Source organism: Neodiprion pinetum, chromosome 6, assembly GCF_021155775.2.
Source record: "Neodiprion pinetum isolate iyNeoPine1 chromosome 6, iyNeoPine1.2, whole genome shotgun sequence".
In the NCBI taxonomy this organism is placed as follows: domain Eukaryota; kingdom Metazoa; phylum Arthropoda; class Insecta; order Hymenoptera; family Diprionidae; genus Neodiprion; species Neodiprion pinetum.
The window spans coordinates 22,647,512-22,665,698 of NC_060237.1; the positions used below are offsets into that span (position 1 = coordinate 22,647,512).

The 18,187-nt window shown below is 39.6% G+C and overlaps 2 long non-coding RNA genes across 2 annotated transcripts; one reads left to right on the top strand and one right to left on the bottom strand.

The window, feature by feature from the left end:
• Window positions 1–1,969: 1,969 nt before the first annotated feature.
• On the top strand, window positions 1,970–4,154 carry LOC138191102 (uncharacterized). The gene is made up of 5 exons (XR_011177394.1): window positions 1,970–2,166; window positions 2,324–2,475; window positions 2,716–2,849; window positions 3,086–3,190; window positions 3,409–4,154. It is a non-coding gene; the product is annotated as an uncharacterized lncRNA (long non-coding RNA).
• A 7,938-nt stretch (window positions 4,155–12,092) lies between these two features.
• LOC138191104 (uncharacterized) lies at window positions 12,093–14,287 on the bottom strand. Its single transcript, XR_011177401.1, has 5 exons — window positions 14,081–14,287; window positions 13,772–13,923; window positions 13,398–13,531; window positions 13,057–13,161; window positions 12,093–12,838 (listed from the first exon to the last, which is right to left on the bottom strand). It is a non-coding gene; the product is annotated as an uncharacterized lncRNA (long non-coding RNA).
• Window positions 14,288–18,187: the final 3,900 nt, after the last annotated feature.

Consider the following 18,187-nt stretch of genomic DNA (forward strand, 5'->3'; position numbering starts at 1 on the left):
ACTAATATTAGTAGCAGCCAAAGTAGTGTCGGTACGAAAGCTTGAGATTGAGTTGGTACAAAGTGAGTACGTAAGACTACTTGTCAACTGTGACTTGGAAATGTCAATCAGCTCGATCATCCCCGTGAGAAAAAGCCGCGTCCACCACCAACCACCCCAACTACCTCCGAGCCACTCCAACCACCATCAACCACTTCCAACCACCTTTGTCCTCCTCGACCACCTCGGCCCACGCCGCCTTCTCCGCCGCCACCCCCTACTCTTCGTCGTCGTCCTCGACCACCTCCGAACACCGCTAATCACCACCAAACACCTCCTATCACCTCCTACCACCTCCAAACACCTCATACCATCTCCGTCCGACTCCTACCACCCCCTGCCGCCACCTGCCATCTCCTACCGCCGCCAACCACCTCCTGCAACCTCCTACCAGCTCGGACCACCTCATACAATTTCCGAACACCTCCTACCTCCCACTACCACCTCCGACCATCACCGTCTACCTTCTACCACTCCCTACCGCCTCCTACCATTCCCGAACACCTCCAACCACCTCTAACCACCACCGACCACCTTTGTCCTCCTTGTCTACCTTGTCTCCCTCCACCTCCTTTGCTCCCTCCCCCGATCCTCGTCATCCGCAACCTTCTGGGCCTCCTCCGATCATCGCTAACCACCTCCAAACACCTCCTACGTTGGCTGAAGAATATAAAGACAGTTGCCTTAATGGGCTTTGGTGTGACAACCGAAAATCGTCGTGCGCTTGCGCTCCCTGAGATGTTCGAACGGTAGAGTTGATAACTCATTGCAGAACATCGGAGAGTTAACGATTTCGACATGATGCTGGCTGCATTCACCTTCCGAGTAACACAGACGTCGCAATGGTAAGCCCAAGCCAGTACTTAGCATGTGTGTAATTACCGACTTGTCGGCGATGCAAGAAATTACTGATGAGGATAAATTTATTCGAAAATTTGTAGGAGAACAGTGAATTGATTGAAGTATATGTAACCGAAAGATGAATGTATACATAAATCAAAAATAATAATAGATCAGATATGATAATGATGCAGTGACCAAAAAGTACATGCGGTCCACGTACAATATTAATACATATGATTGATTTCCGATTGATACGTAATGCATACTATAAATTTTATAATTTTCCAGGAGACAAACTAGAATATCTACAATAATCGGTTATAATATGAAAATAGGAGAATTATTCATGTCGAAATGGGATTCTATTCGACACGCGCTCGATGTATTCCGTAACATTATTATTTATATTTATTCCAACAAGTTTTCATTTGCTCTCTCGATCTTGAATTTTCGTATGCATAGAATCGAAACACTGTTTTAGGTGGTAGCAAGTGAAGTATCTACGTTGTGTACAGGAGCAGAATTGTTTTCCGAAACCGGTTCACATGGAAAAAAATTCAGAGTAACTTTAATACATCACGGATGCGCTAATTTTGATCGAGATAAAATGGATTCTCCGTATATCAGACAGTATTTAACGCAGTGTCGTAATTTTTTTAATTGATTTAACCTAAAAAGGTGATAGAAAGAGAACGAACGAAGCTTTTTAAAACTTCCAGTGTATTTTGACACACATTTGGAAGGTACGAGCAAAATTTTGTATCATACAACTGTCGCAGAACGGCAGCGTTATTAGCTGACCCGTTAACTGAAGAATATATCTTTAGTCAACGGCTGACCATCGAAGGGCCAAGTCGCTTGAGTCTGGAATCGGCAGGAAAGACTAAGTGCGTATTTCTTGTATGAAATGTGAAAACTAAAATCGTTATACATCACATGATATCATGATACGTCATACATCGTGCATCGTCATACATAGTATTGAAGTTCGAAACCAATGTTTGGATGCTCGGATGTTCAGAAAATGACGTCACCCAAATTTTTTTTTCCCTCGACGTCATCGATCTATAGCAATCGTCGACCGCCAAAATTCCTCAGTCTGGAAACAACCGCGCAGTAGAGCGGACGGATGAGAATCGCGCTCCGCAGATTTCGAGTACCGGGTTCTCTACCTCCTGGATTCTGCGGTCCGGGTCCGCTTCTTGGTGCAACTCGAGTTCCAGGACAAGCGCTCCGGGGTTCCTGTTTCATGTTTACGATGAATTATTTCAATTCATTTTTTGCGTAAGCTCAAATTCAGTTGCTGTCATTGCGCTAATAAAATTTCTACAATTTTTTATCATTTTCTCATAATCTTCTTGTTAAAATGTGTCAATACAGAAATCATAATAATCCTTACACAATATTTTTGATGTGTTCTGATACTGCAAATGTTTCTTAGTATTCGAGGTATAACCCGAAGTGGGTGTTGGTGGTTGTTGGGGGTGGTTGGCGGTGGTTGGAGGTGGTTGGAGGTGGTTGGAGGTGGACGAGGAGGAGGACGAGAAAGAGGAGGAGAACAAGGCGGACGAAGAGGACGAGGATGTGTGCTCGGTGAGTAAAACATTTTTATAATATTTGATAACAATTGTAATTATATTTCATCTAAAATATTTCAAACTTGTCATGTTTACAATAAAATATTTCAATTCATTTTTCGCGCAAGCACATATTCAGTAGCTATAAATGCGCTAATAAAACTTATTACATTATTAATCGGATAATTAATTCTATTAATCCTTACATAATATTTTTGCTGAGTTCGTATACTAAAAATATTTATTACTATTCAAGGTATAACCTGAGGTGGTTATTGGTGGTTATTGGTGGTTGTTGGGGGCGGTTGGCGGTGGTCGGAGGTGGACGAGGAGGAGGACGAGAAAGATGAGGAAAACAAGGTGGACGAGGAGGGCGAGGATTTGTGCTCGGTGAGTAAAACACTTTTATAATATTTGATGGCAATTGTAATTATATTTCATCTAAAATATTTCAAACTTGTCATGTTTACAATAAAATATTTCAATTCATTTTTCGCGCAAGCACAAATTCAGTAGCTATAAATGTGCTAGTGAAGTTTATTCTACTATCGATTATTTAATTATATTAATCCTTACACAATATTTACGATGTGTTCTTATACTGAAAATATTTATTACTATTTAAGGTATAACCCGAGGTGGTTATCAGTGGTTGTTGGAGGTGGTCGGAGATGGACAAGGCGGAGGACGAGGAAGACGAGGAGAACAAGGTGAACGAGGATTTGTGCACGGTGAGTAAAACAGTTTGATAATATTTAATGACAATTGTAATTATATTTCGTCTACAAGTTTTCAAATTTGTCATGTTTACAATAAATTATTTCAATTCACTTTTGTAAGTATTTATGAATATACCATCTATGAATATTCATTGTTGGTATATAAGGTCTGGCAACGTACCTACTTTCTGTAAGAGATGTTGAAGATTTTCAACATAATTATGTTTCAGTTCTGTGCCCCACCTAGTGATCCACTAGTACATATCCTCCGACGTGACATCGCTGTGCTACGTATAAAGAAGAACAGATTTATTAGGATGCGAATTGCTCCTCTCTTCTTGCCATTGTGCTTTCAGCCATTGTTGTGCTGTGTGTTTAAAATTTAGGACAGTATATAATATAGAATAACAGGTACAGCTACGAATATAGCACTACAATAAATCTTATAGAAATGGGCTCTCATTGAGATTTCTCTGTATTTATAACTCGACGCGAGAATGCAAAAATCAATGTAATGCCATCCGTAAGGTAATTGGACTCGTATTTGCACTACGAGAACTCGTTGGGCATTTTGCGGTGAAGTTTGAAAAATTGTTGTACAAGAAATTAAATAACTATAAAAATGGATAAAAAATATTATCTCTAATAGTGAATGTAGCTAATACAGCTTTAACCGTATATTGATTATGCTAATGATCTATTGTGACAAGATCGGAATTAGATAAGCTCTCTAAATACTCTTTTCTAGACTATTAATTTATATCATGTATATGTAAATGTATATTTCTTCAGTTTATACAATCACTGCACTAGGATTTCCCTTGCCACGTTTTATGGTGCGCTTGTGTAATTTGTATATTATTAACCTTACGTTTTACTCTATTTGCGACAAGTTGTGAGTGTTTCTAATTTCTTGGCAATTATTTATGTACATGTATGTGTATATATGTATATACACATGCATAAGTATACATATACATATTTTTTAACTAGATATACATATATTTAAAACTAGATTTTTGCAATAAACACAGAGGTTTTAGTATATTCACATACGGATTTCTGTGTAAAGGTATACTTGAACTAAAATATCCCTAATACGGAGTTCTTCGTAATTCGCATTTGTTCTTGTAACCCAATGTCCTACATACGATGGCAAAAATCTAGAACCAACTTAACTGAGTCTCAAAGCCCTGTTAACATAAAGGCAGCTATTTGATAGAAATTATAGTTTATAGTTTACACAGCCCATTGCATGATATTTCATTATAAATACATATGTTTCAATGTATTTAGGAATAATTTATCAAATGTACAGAGGTCATGTGCAAATAATAAATGAATTCGACCGCAGTTTGATGTATTCATTAAAGCTTCAACAATAAATTTAAGCTTTGTTACGTCTTTTATTTTATTATGGATAATCAAAAACATTTCCGACTATTCGTACTGTGGAAGCATGGGGATTAAACCAAATGTAGCAAAAGATTAGAAACAGTGTATGTAGAGTACGGGTATTTTTCTAACAATGCAAACACGTGCCGCTAGCTTAGTTTTGACATATCTAGAATACCACGCCTTGCGAATTAGCTTTCCAGACAGAGATGAATGATGAATTTTACGGACTGCATTATCGTTGTTGAATACTCTATGCCTCATGGGGAAAGAAAATCTGTAACGATAAAATTGATGCACCGGATCATCGTCGACTTTAACTTTTGAAATGTCCTACCATTTCCGAACACCTCCAACCATCCTATTTACCTATATTACTAGATTAGCTATTATATGAAAAGAGAAGAATTATTCACTTCGAAATGGGATTCTATTCGACGCGCGCTCGATGTATTCCATAACATTAGTATTCATTATTATTCCAACAACTTTTCATTTGCTCTCTCGATCTTGAATTTTCGTAGGCATATAATCAAAACGCTGTTCTAGCTAGTCGAGAGTGAAGTATCTACGTTGGGTAGAGAAGCAAAATTGTTTTTCGAAAAGTATTCGGATGGAAAAAAATTCAGAGTAACTGTAATACATCACGGATGCGCTAATTTTGAACGAGATAAAATGGATGCTTCGTATATGAGACAGTATTTAACGCTGCGTAGTGATTTAAAGACCTGAAAAGGTGATAGGGAGAGAAAGAACAAAGCTTCTTAACACTTCGAGTGTATTTTAACACACATTTGAAAGATACGAGCGAAATTTTTCATCATCCAACTGTCGCAGAACGGCAGCGTTATCAGCTGACCCGTTAAGTGAAGGATATATCTTCAGTCAACGGCTGACCATCGAAGGGCCTGGCCGCTTGAGTCTGGAATCGGCAGGACAGATGAAGTGTGTATTTCTTGTATGAAATGTGAACACTAAAATCATTATACATCATATCATATCATCATACATCATACATCATACATCGTACATCATACATCATACATCATACATCATACATCATACATCATACATCATCATACCTAGTATTACAGTTCGAAACCAAAGTTTGAATTTTCGGATGTTCGGAAAGTGACGTCACCAATCTGAAATCGGCTAGCCGAGTTCCTCAGTCTGGTAACAACCGCGCAGTAGAGCGGACGGATGAGAGTCGCGCTCCGCAAACTTCGAGTACCGGGTTCTCAACCTCCCGGATCCCGCGCTTCGGGTCCGCTACGTATTTCGAGTACCGGGTTCTCAACCTCCCGGATCCCGCGCTTCGGGTCCGCTACGCGGTGAAACTCGACTTCCAGGATAAGCGCTCCGTGGTTCCTGGTTCATGTTTACAATAAATTATTTCAATTCGTTTTTCGCGCAACCCCAAATTCGGTACCTGTCAGTCCGCTAATAAAATTTCTCGACTTCCAGGATAAGCGCTCCGTGGTTCCTGGTTCATGTTTACAATAAATTATTTCAATTCGTTTTTCGCGCAACCCCAAATTCGGTAGCTGTCAGTCCGCTGATAAAATTTCTCGACTTCCAGGATAAGCGCTCCGTGGTTCCTGGTTCATGTTTACAATAAATTATTTCAATTCGTTTTTCGCGCAACCCCAAATTCGGTACCTGTCAGTCCGCTAATAAAATTTCTCGACTTCCAGGATAAGCGCTCCGTGGTTCCTGGTTCATGTTTACAATAAATTATTTCAATTCGTTTTTCGCGCAACCCCAAATTCGGTACCTGTCAGTCCGCTAATAAAATTTCTCGACTTCCAGGATAAGCGCTCCGTGGTTCCTGGTTCATGTTTACAATAAATTATTTCAATTCGTTTTTCGCGCAACCCCAAATTCGGTACCTGTCAGTCCGCTAATAAAATTTCTCGACTTCCAGGATAAGCGCTCCGTGGTTCCTGGTTCATGTTTACAATAAATTATTTCAATTCGTTTTTCGCGCAACCCCAAATTCGGTACCTGTCAGTCCGCTAATAAAATTTCTCGACTTCCAGGATAAGCGCTCCGTGGTTCCTGGTTCATGTTTACAATAAATTATTTCAATTCGTTTTTCGCGCAACCCCAAATTCGGTACCTGTCAGTCCGCTAATAAAATTTCTCGACTTCCAGGATAAGCGCTCCGTGGTTCCTGGTTCATGTTTACAATAAATTATTTCAATTCGTTTTTCGCGCAACCCCAAATTCGGTACCTGTCAGTCCGCTAATAAAATTTCTCGACTTCCAGGATAAGCGCTCCGTGGTTCCTGGTTCATGTTTACAATAAATTATTTCAATTCGTTTTTCGCGCAACCCCAAATTCGGTACCTGTCAGTCCGCTAATGAAATTTCTCGACTTCCAGGATAAGCGCTCCGTGGTTCCTGGTTCATGTTTACAATAAATTATTTCAATTCGTTTTTCGCGCAACCCCAAATTCGGTACCTGTCAGTCCGCTAATAAAATTTCTCGACTTCCAGGATAAGCGCTCCGTGGTTCCTGGTTCATGTTTACAATAAATTATTTCAATTCGTTTTTCGCGCAACCCCAAATTCGGTACCTGTCAGTCCGCTAATAAAATTTCTCGACTTCCAGGATAAGCGCTCCGTGGTTCCTGGTTCATGTTTACAATAAATTATTTCAATTCGTTTTTCGCGCAACCCCAAATTCGGTACCTGTCAGTCCGCTGATAAAATTTCTCGACTTCCAGGATAAGCGCTCCGTGGTTCCTGGTTCATGTTTACAATAAATTATTTCAATTCGTTTTTCGCGCAACCCCAAATTCGGTACCTGTCAGTCCGCTAATGAAATTTCTCGACTTCCAGGATAAGCGCTCCGTGGTTCCTGGTTCATGTTTACAATAAATTATTTCAATTTGTTTTCCGCGCAACCCCAAATTCGGTACCTGTCAGTCCGCTAATAAAATTTCTATAACTTTACAATCTTCTCATAATCTTTTTGGTAAAATATATCGATAAAAAAATTATATTAAACCTTCCACGGTATTTTTGATTTGTTCTCACGCTGAAAATATTTATTAGCATTCGAGGTATAACCTGAGGTGGTTGAAGGTGGTCGGAGGTGGACGAGGAGGAGGACGAGGAGGACGAGGATTTGTGCTGGGTGAGTAAAACACTTTTATAATATTTGACGGCAATTGTAATTATATTTCATCTGAAATATTACAAACTTGTCACGTTTACAATAAATTATTTCAATTCATTTTTCGTGCAAGCACATATTCAGTAGCTATGAATAATCTTGTACAATTCATTATATTATTGATTAATTGATTAATTACAGTAATCCTTACACAATATTTTTGATGTGTTCCTATACTAAAAATATTCATTACTTTTCCAGGTATCACCCGAGGTGGTCGAGGAGGAGGACGAGCTGGACGAGGAGGAGGACCAGGTGGACGAGGAGGAGGACGAGGTGGACGAGGAGGAGGCGGGGTGGGTCGTGGGAGAGGACCTCTCCTCTCCTCAGAGGAGGGGAGGGGGAGGGGCAGGGAAGGGGGAGAGGTGGGCGGGGCGGGGGAAGGGAAGGGAAGGGAAGGGAAGGGAAGGGAAGGGACGGGAAGGGGCGGGGAGGGGTGGGCGACGGGGTGGGGGAGGGAGGGAGGGAGGGAGGGAGGGAGGGAGGGAGGGAGGGAGGGAGGGAGGGAGGGAGGGTGGGAGGGAGGGAGGGAGGGAGGGTGGGAGGGAGGGAGGGAGGGAGAGAGTGGAGGACGGATGTCGATGCAAGCCCGTTAGAATTAATAGAGCAGTATACCCCCCCCCCCCGCCCTCCCTCCCTCCCTTCCTCCCTCCCTCCCTCCCTCCCGCCCTCCCTCCCACCCTCCCTCCCTCCCTCCCTCCCTCCCCCACCCCGCCGCCCACCCCTCCCCGCCCCTTCCCGTCCCTTCCCTTCCCGTCCCTTCCCCCTCCCCGCCCACCTTTCCCCCTTCCCTGCCCCTTCCCCTCCCCTCCTCTGAGGAGAGGAGAGGTCCTCTCCCACGACCCACCCCGCCTCCTCCTCGTCCACCTCGTCCTCCTCCTCGTCCACCTGGTCCTCCTCCTCGTCCAGCTCGTCCTCCTCCTCGACCACCTCGGGTGATACCTGGAAAAGTAATGAATATTTTTAGTATAGGAACACATCAAAAATATTGTGTAAGGATGACTGTAATTAATCAATTAATCAATAATATAATAAATTGTACAAGATTATTCATAGCTACTGAATATGTGCTTGCACGAAAAATGAATTGAAATAATTTATTGTAAACGTGACAAGTTTGTAATATTTCAGATGAAATATAATTACAATTGCCATTAAATATTATAAGAATAATAATTAATCGATTAATAATATAATAAATTGTATAAGATTATTCATAGCTACTGAATATGTGCTTGCACGAAAAATGAATTGAAATAATTTATTGTAAACGTGACAAGTTTGTAATATTTCAGATGAAATATAATTACAATTGCCATCAAATATTATAAAAGTGTTTTACTCACCCAGCACAAATTCTCGTCCTCCTCGTCCTCCTCCTCGTCCACCTCCGACCACCTTCAACCACCTCAGGTTATACCTCGAATGCTAATAAATATTTTCAGCGTGAGAACAAATCAAAAATACCGTGGAAGGTTTAATATAATTTTTTTATCGATATATTTTACCAAAAAGATTATGAGAAGATTGTAAAGTTATAGAAATTTTATTAGCGGACTGACAGGTACCGAATTTGGGGTTGCGCGGAAAACAAATTGAAATAATTTATTGTAAACATGAACCAGGAACCACGGAGCGCTTATCCTGGAAGTCGAGAAATTTCATTAGCGGACTGACAGGTACCGAATTTGGGGTTGCGCGAAAAACGAATTGAAATAATTTATTGTAAACATGAACCAGGAACCACGGAGCGCTTATCCTGGAAGTCGAGAAATTTTATTAGCGGACTGACAGGTACCGAATTTGGGGTTGCGCGAAAAACGAATTGAAATAATTTATTGTAAACATGAACCAGGAACCACGGAGCGCTTATCCTGGAAGTCGAGAAATTTTATTAGCGGACTGACAGGTACCGAATTTGGGGTTGCGCGAAAAACGAATTGAAATAATTTATTGTAAACATGAACCAGGAACCACGGAGCGCTTATCCTGGAAGTCGAGAAATTTTATTAGCGGACTGACAGGTACCGAATTTGGGGTTGCGCGAAAAACGAATTGAAATAATTTATTGTAAACATGAACCAGGAACCACGGAGCGCTTATCCTGGAAGTCGAGAAATTTTATTAGCGGACTGACAGGTACCGAATTTGGGGTTGCGCGAAAAACGAATTGAAATAATTTATTGTAAACATGAACCAGGAACCACGGAGCGCTTATCCTGGAAGTCGAGAAATTTTATTAGCGGACTGACAGGTACCGAATTTGGGGTTGCGCGAAAAACGAATTGAAATAATTTATTGTAAACATGAACCAGGAACCACGGAGCGCTTATCCTGGAAGTCGAGAAATTTTATCAGCGGACTGACAGCTACCGAATTTGGGGTTGCGCGAAAAACGAATTGAAATAATTTATTGTAAACATGAACCAGGAACCACGGAGCGCTTATCCTGGAAGTCGAGAAATTTTATTAGCGGACTGACAGGTACCGAATTTGGGGTTGCGCGAAAAACGAATTGAAATAATTTATTGTAAACATGAACCAGGAACCACGGAGCGCTTATCCTGGAAGTCGAGTTTCACCGCGTAGCGGACCCGAAGCGCGGGATCCGGGAGGTTGAGAACCCGGTACTCGAAATACGTAGCGGACCCGAAGCGCGGGATCCGGGAGGTTGAGAACCCGGTACTCGAAGTTTGCGGAGCGCGACTCTCATCCGTCCGCTCTACTGCGCGGTTGTTACCAGACTGAGGAACTCGGCTAGCCGATTTCAGATTGGTGACGTCACTTTCCGAACATCCGAAAATTCAAACTTTGGTTTCGAACTGTAATACTAGGTATGATGATGTATGATGTATGATGTATGATGTATGATGTATGATGTATGATGTACGATGTATGATGTATGATGTATGATGATATGATATGATGTATAATGATTTTAGTGTTCACATTTCATACAAGAAATACACACTTCATCTGTCCTGCCGATTCCAGACTCAAGCGGCCAGGCCCTTCGATGGTCAGCCGTTGACTGAAGATATATCCTTCACTTAACGGGTCAGCTGATAACGCTGCCGTTCTGCGACAGTTGGATGATGAAAAATTTCGCTCGTATCTTTCAAATGTGTGTTAAAATACACTCGAAGTGTTAAGAAGCTTTGTTCTTTCTCTCCCTATCACCTTTTCAGGTCTTTAAATCACTACGCAGCGTTAAATACTGTCTCATATACGAAGCATCCATTTTATCTCGTTCAAAATTAGCGCATCCGTGATGTATTACAGTTACTCTGAATTTTTTTCCATCCGAATACTTTTCGAAAAACAATTTTGCTTCTCTACCCAACGTAGATACTTCACTCTCGACTAGCTAGAACAGCGTTTTGATTATATGCCTACGAAAATTCAAGATCGAGAGAGCAAATGAAAAGTTGTTGGAATAATAATGAATACTAATGTTATGGAATACATCGAGCGCGCGTCGAATAGAATCCCATTTCGAAGTGAATAATTCTTCTCTTTTCATATAATAGCTAATCTAGTAATATAGGTAAATAGGATGGTTGGAGGTGTTCGGAAATGGTAGGACATTTCAAAAGTTAAAGTCGACGATGATCCGGTGCATCAATTTTATCGTTACAGATTTTCTTTCCCCATGAGGCATAGAGTATTCAACAACGATAATGCAGTCCGTAAAATTCATCATTCATCTCTGTCTGGAAAGCTAATTCGCAAGGCGTGGTATTCTAGATATGTCAAAACTAAGCTAGCGGCACGTGTTTGCATTGTTAGAAAAATACCCGTACTCTACATACACTGTTTCTAATCTTTTGCTACATTTGGTTTAATCCCCATGCTTCCACAGTACGAATAGTCGGAAATGTTTTTGATTATCCATAATAAAATAAAAGACGTAACAAAGCTTAAATTTATTGTTGAAGCTTTAATGAATACATCAAACTGCGGTCGAATTCATTTATTATTTGCACATGACCTCTGTACATTTGATAAATTATTCCTAAATACATTGAAACATATGTATTTATAATGAAATATCATGCAATGGGCTGTGTAAACTATAAACTATAATTTCTATCAAATAGCTGCCTTTATGTTAACAGGGCTTTGAGACTCAGTTAAGTTGGTTCTAGATTTTTGCCATCGTATGTAGGACATTGGGTTACAAGAACAAATGCGAATTACGAAGAACTCCGTATTAGGGATATTTTAGTTCAAGTATACCTTTACACAGAAATCCGTATGTGAATATACTAAAACCTCTGTGTTTATTGCAAAAATCTAGTTTTAAATATATGTATATCTAGTTAAAAAATATGTATATGTATACTTATGCATGTGTATATACATATATACACATACATGTACATAAATAATTGCCAAGAAATTAGAAACACTCACAACTTGTCGCAAATAGAGTAAAACGTAAGGTTAATAATATACAAATTACACAAGCGCACCATAAAACGTGGCAAGGGAAATCCTAGTGCAGTGATTGTATAAACTGAAGAAATATACATTTACATATACATGATATAAATTAATAGTCTAGAAAAGAGTATTTAGAGAGCTTATCTAATTCCGATCTTGTCACAATAGATCATTAGCATAATCAATATACGGTTAAAGCTGTATTAGCTACATTCACTATTAGAGATAATATTTTTTATCCATTTTTATAGTTATTTAATTTCTTGTACAACAATTTTTCAAACTTCACCGCAAAATGCCCAACGAGTTCTCGTAGTGCAAATACGAGTCCAATTACCTTACGGATGGCATTACATTGATTTTTGCATTCTCGCGTCGAGTTATAAATACAGAGAAATCTCAATGAGAGCCCATTTCTATAAGATTTATTGTAGTGCTATATTCGTAGCTGTACCTGTTATTCTATATTATATACTGTCCTAAATTTTAAACACACAGCACAACAATGGCTGAAAGCACAATGGCAAGAAGAGAGGAGCAATTCGCATCCTAATAAATCTGTTCTTCTTTATACGTAGCACAGCGATGTCACGTCGGAGGATATGTACTAGTGGATCACTAGGTGGGGCACAGAACTGAAACATAATTATGTTGAAAATCTTCAACATCTCTTACAGAAAGTAGGTACGTTGCCAGACCTTATATACCAACAATGAATATTCATAGATGGTATATTCATAAATACTTACAAAAGTGAATTGAAATAATTTATTGTAAACATGACAAATTTGAAAACTTGTAGACGAAATATAATTACAATTGTCATTAAATATTATCAAACTGTTTTACTCACCGTGCACAAATCCTCGTTCACCTTGTTCTCCTCGTCTTCCTCGTCCTCCGCCTTGTCCATCTCCGACCACCTCCAACAACCACTGATAACCACCTCGGGTTATACCTTAAATAGTAATAAATATTTTCAGTATAAGAACACATCGTAAATATTGTGTAAGGATTAATATAATTAAATAATCGATAGTAGAATAAACTTCACTAGCACATTTATAGCTACTGAATTTGTGCTTGCGCGAAAAATGAATTGAAATATTTTATTGTAAACATGACAAGTTTGAAATATTTTAGATGAAATATAATTACAATTGCCATCAAATATTATAAAAGTGTTTTACTCACCGAGCACAAATCCTCGCCCTCCTCGTCCACCTTGTTTTCCTCATCTTTCTCGTCCTCCTCCTCGTCCACCTCCGACCACCGCCAACCGCCCCCAACAACCACCAATAACCACCAATAACCACCTCAGGTTATACCTTGAATAGTAATAAATATTTTTAGTATACGAACTCAGCAAAAATATTATGTAAGGATTAATAGAATTAATTATCCGATTAATAATGTAATAAGTTTTATTAGCGCATTTATAGCTACTGAATATGTGCTTGCGCGAAAAATGAATTGAAATATTTTATTGTAAACATGACAAGTTTGAAATATTTTAGATGAAATATAATTACAATTGTTATCAAATATTATAAAAATGTTTTACTCACCGAGCACACATCCTCGTCCTCTTCGTCCGCCTTGTTCTCCTCCTCTTTCTCGTCCTCCTCCTCGTCCACCTCCAACCACCTCCAACCACCTCCAACCACCGCCAACCACCCCCAACAACCACCAACACCCACTTCGGGTTATACCTCGAATACTAAGAAACATTTGCAGTATCAGAACACATCAAAAATATTGTGTAAGGATTATTATGATTTCTGTATTGACACATTTTAACAAGAAGATTATGAGAAAATGATAAAAAATTGTAGAAATTTTATTAGCGCAATGACAGCAACTGAATTTGAGCTTACGCAAAAAATGAATTGAAATAATTCATCGTAAACATGAAACAGGAACCCCGGAGCGCTTGTCCTGGAACTCGAGTTGCACCAAGAAGCGGACCCGGACCGCAGAATCCAGGAGGTAGAGAACCCGGTACTCGAAATCTGCGGAGCGCGATTCTCATCCGTCCGCTCTACTGCGCGGTTGTTTCCAGACTGAGGAATTTTGGCGGTCGACGATTGCTATAGATCGATGACGTCGAGGGAAAAAAAAATTTGGGTGACGTCATTTTCTGAACATCCGAGCATCCAAACATTGGTTTCGAACTTCAATACTATGTATGACGATGCACGATGTATGACGTATCATGATATCATGTGATGTATAACGATTTTAGTTTTCACATTTCATACAAGAAATACGCACTTAGTCTTTCCTGCCGATTCCAGACTCAAGCGACTTGGCCCTTCGATGGTCAGCCGTTGACTAAAGATATATTCTTCAGTCAACGCTCGAACATTTGCTTAGGGATCATATGTGAACAATTGATGCTACAAATTTGAAAATTGTTTAGTACGAATTTTTTTTCATTTTGATCAACTCGCTGGCAAAAAAAAAAACTACTTTCAATTCCCGCTTGAATTATGGAAGACTGCGAAGCTTGCCTAATTTTCAAAAAGTGCGGTAAAACGACGCTGGCGCATGTGCCTAACCGAAGTGCTCGATTTTACGTACAAGGGCGTTCTTCGGCACATGCGCACTTTCAATTCACTCAATTTCACGCCCTGTGTTAAAGTCAAAGTTACCTTGCCCCAATTTTACGCACAGTCAGTAGCACGTTCGCAGCTTCTCAAATCAAACTTTCCTTCCCAAATATTATAAAGAATACCGTATATCACACGTGTGGATGAGCGATATCTAACTCGTGTGGCCACAGCACTCGCCCTTGTGGCTCACGCAGCTGACTTCTCACTAATCGGAAATCACCTACTTTCCGCGCTTGTAACGCAATATACTATTATTGATTTTCCATCACAACAACCGCTGAGAAGATCAACAAAATGGTTATGCCACGGGCAAATCTAAGTAAGTGTGGAACCCCATTGGGTCTTAGCATCCAAGTGTGAGTACAGGGCCTGAGAGTTGATGTTAGCTACTTCGATCTTACATCTGTATTCCATACATACGAAAGATACATTTTCAGCTGCTCGTGGTACCGGAGCTTATCTTACAGAATCTTATTTGTTTCTCACGAAACGATACCCTCTGCAAAAAGAGGCTCTGTGTAGGCACCCTTCTTGCGCCCACCTCTAGCTACGGCGTTGGTTGTCAGAAGCTCCTCGTAGTAATAAATTGAGTTTTTGAAACTGTGTTGCCTACAGGCAGTAACTGCCTGACGCCGCTCTAACGCAGATTACTGAAGTTGATGCGATTATATTTCATCAATATTGTTTTTTTCTCTCGCCATTCTGAAGTATTTTTCTTTCCTCTCTCTTTCACCAGGTGCAAAATAACATTCTGATGGGCAATTCAGTTCATTTCCATAATCACAAATGAATTATGAACGGAAAATGCAGAATGTAGCATCGGCCACATCACCAACTTCCGGTCCACACAGGGTGAATCCTTGAATCTAACGGTGAAATTAATGGTTGTATTTTACGCGGACTTGGAAGAAGGATTTGCGGATAATGAGTTGAATTTGTTGATAGATACTGGTCAATTAATAATAGTTATATAGGTGTACAGCTTTAATTTCCAAGCAAACAATCTATGTTTCATCTTCGTAAAGATTACCGAAACCAAGATTTTTATTGCAGTTGCAGCCAGACGATTAGTAAATATTCATGAATAACATAGAAAAACTCAGCATTTCCTCTTCACTTTCATCAAAATAGCTGCTCCTGATAAGAATCTTTCTAAACGAACATCTGCCGATATAGCAGCAGAAATCAGTTCAAAATGAAAGTTCGAGTTGTTCCGCATATCAAATCGTATAAAGGTATGAAATAGAACGAACTCATTGAAAGAAGTTCTTGGTTTAAAAAGTACGACAGGAAAAAAAATTGGAAGGTCCAAGTTAAAAAAAAAATTAATAGAATGTCGAGATTTTCTCAGAAATAGCACATTGGAAATGTTGTCATAAATTAGCACTTATTTACGTGGAATGAACTCCTTAAATATGCATAATTACTAGAAATCTAGAACAAACAAGAACCGTCCAAAAATATACAATATCACTCGGGAAAAAATTATGCACGAATAGTAAGAGTGATTTTGAAGAATTGAATTAACTTTTCACGAAAAGTTACAGCGGATAACATAGAATAGTTGAGTTTTTTTTTTCGTATCTTCTTAGCAGTAAGTCCTATACTTTGATACCGTTGATGAGATTTTACAATCTTTGAATACAAATTAGTCTGTGAAAGGATATTAGATTCTATTCTAAGACGAAACCTATCTTGCTCCGAGAAAAAAGAAGGCTAACCATTCATATCTTTTTTGAGAATCAAGACGGTTTTGAATGATACTGAAATCTATTGGTTAATGCATTAGGCGACTTGAGTTTTTGTGAAAAATCAATTGAGTGATACGAATACGCTGCAAGCAACGAATAAAGAATAACAGCCAAAAAACTGGAGATCTCCGTCATGACTTAGTCTGAATTTAAACGATTTTGGAAAATGCGATATTGATTCTTTGATAAACTGTACGGACGTAACTTTGCGAAAGGACTGGATTGAACGCAGTACAAAAACGCTGCAACAGATCAAAAGTGGCCGCCTACTGAAATGAAATTTTCACCGACTGTTCTGAAAGGAGTGTTAATAAATCACAAACTCGTATGTTTGATTGTTAAGAAGCGATTTCATTCGAACGCGCAAAAGTAGTCAGGTCGAGTAGGTACGCATTTTCGAGTTTCTTGCTTTAAATTTCCGCACTTTTTTATCAGGCCAAGAATAACTCCAGTTTTCCGCCTAGATACAAGTCCATTGAAATGGAGAATAATTAAGAGTCAAAGAACATCGTCTTGGCTGTCATTTCCTCACGTCACGTACAAACACCCGCATATTTGCAAATGCAGCCCGGTGTATAAACTTTATATCCGAGACTCGCCCCCCTCAAATTTCGCAGCTGCCAGACTACCTGCGGGTTTTGCCGGAAGCGTTACACTACGGCAAACACGGAGTAATTAGCAGCCCCTGAAAGTACTCGGTATTCGGAAATTAAGGATTCTCCAGCCTTGCCTTACCTGAAAGTGTAAGACAACATGTGCACATTTCAAAATATTCTCGTACTTCATTATAAGCGCAAGTTATTGATTAATTCACGCGATGTCATACCACACCATTCGCGTGACTTTGTTGGCGATCAAAAACAGAAGGATGTTTAACTTGTAGGCCAAAGAACCCACCCTTAAACTCGTCCGTGAAAAACTACAACGTATTTCAACGGCGAATTTGTTGGTTTTATTTCCGTGGGTCTAATTCAGGGATGGTTAGGTTGCATGTGTTATTGATCTAGCTCAGGTAGCGGCAGTTTCGGTCCTACCTCCGCAAGTTGACTGCTTAATAATTAATAGGTGTTAATTACTTCAGTGTAGGAGAGCGAAAGTAGTACTTACATTCCGGCAATTTACTCCGATTACTCAACTATTTAGTAAGCTATAAATATTCAAATCTCAGGGACTTCAAACTCCAATGTGAAAACCCTCTATTCATTAATTTCGACAACGGGGCTGTCGCCGTGAGCCATAATTATATAAACGCATATTTTCATCGGGTATCGAATATAGTTAGATTTACCGGGCTCTGGGAACGGAGGAAGATTAGTCACCTGACTTTCAACGGTTAATTGCTCGGTTACTCGCTTAGGATAATTATTCGTAAGTGTTTCAAAAATTTCTAAATACTTGCAGCCTGTCCGTACGCATATTTTCAGTTATAAAGATTGCAGGGTTATACTTTGTACACGTAACATATACTCAATTCCATGAAAATTCACCATTGTGTCCTTTTTCACCGTATCTGTAGCTATACAGGGAAAATCGTAAGTTTCATTACCGCCGACCGCGAGATTAAAATTAGCTTCGCCCTCAACCGGGACGGCACGGCGCTAGTTGTAACCGTAATGGG